Genomic DNA, 936 nt, shown 5'->3' with positions numbered 1-936 from the left:
TCTACCATTCAGATCAGGAATTCTTACTATCATACGCACCCCCTCTCTCTCCCTCGCTGCATTCTAAGAGAACTCCTGCAGTTATAGCCTTAACCCTTGCGACTTTAGTCAGTACAGGTGTTGCTGCGGGGGTGGGCACAGGGACCACTGCATTAATACAGGGGTGAGATCAATACAACACTTTACGCACTAGCTTAGACCTGGATCTTCAGAGAATAGAAGAGTCCATAACTAAGCTTCAGGACTCTATTGGATCATTAGCAGAAGTAACTTTACAAAACTGAAGAGGGTTAGACCTCTTGTTCTTACAGCAAGGAGGGCTATGCGTTGCCCTGAAAGAGAAATGTTGTTTTTATAGGGACCATTCAGGGATAATAAAGGACAACATGGCCAAAATAAGAGAAGGGTTGGAGAAAAGAAAATTAAAGCGAGAGACCAGTCAAGGATGGTTTAAATCTTGGTTCAACCAATCTCCTTTGTTAACAACCTTCCTCTCGGCTGTCACAGGACCTCTAATCATCCTACTGCTATTGGTCACAGTTGGTCCCTGCATAATAAATAGGCTACTAAGGTTTGTTCAGGAAAAGATTGATACTGTCCATCTCTTAGTCCTTCGCCAGAAATACCAAGCCTTAGATACTGCTGAGGAAGATTCTTCATTCAATCTGATCTAGAAAAAGGGGGGAAATGTTAGGGAAAGAGGAATTTACTGCTTGGTTGAATTTACTGCTTGTAACTGAATAACTCAACTGGAGATACAGGCACCCAGAGATAGAGGCAAATGCTGCAGCCCCTGGAGCCTGACCTGTCTGATCTGTGTCATGTCACGTAGGCATGTCTGCTTACACAAGATAACAGGGAAGGGTCACGCCAGGCACATACCACCCATCCCTCCCCGATTGAGACACCTGAAAGGAGTTGTAACATTTTTTTTCT

This window comes from Nannospalax galili, unplaced genomic scaffold (assembly GCF_000622305.1).
Source record: "Nannospalax galili isolate Female #2095 unplaced genomic scaffold, S.galili_v1.0 scaffold213, whole genome shotgun sequence".
Taxonomy (NCBI): Eukaryota; Metazoa; Chordata; class Mammalia; order Rodentia; family Spalacidae; genus Nannospalax; species Nannospalax galili.
This window is presented reverse-complemented; position numbering follows the sequence as displayed.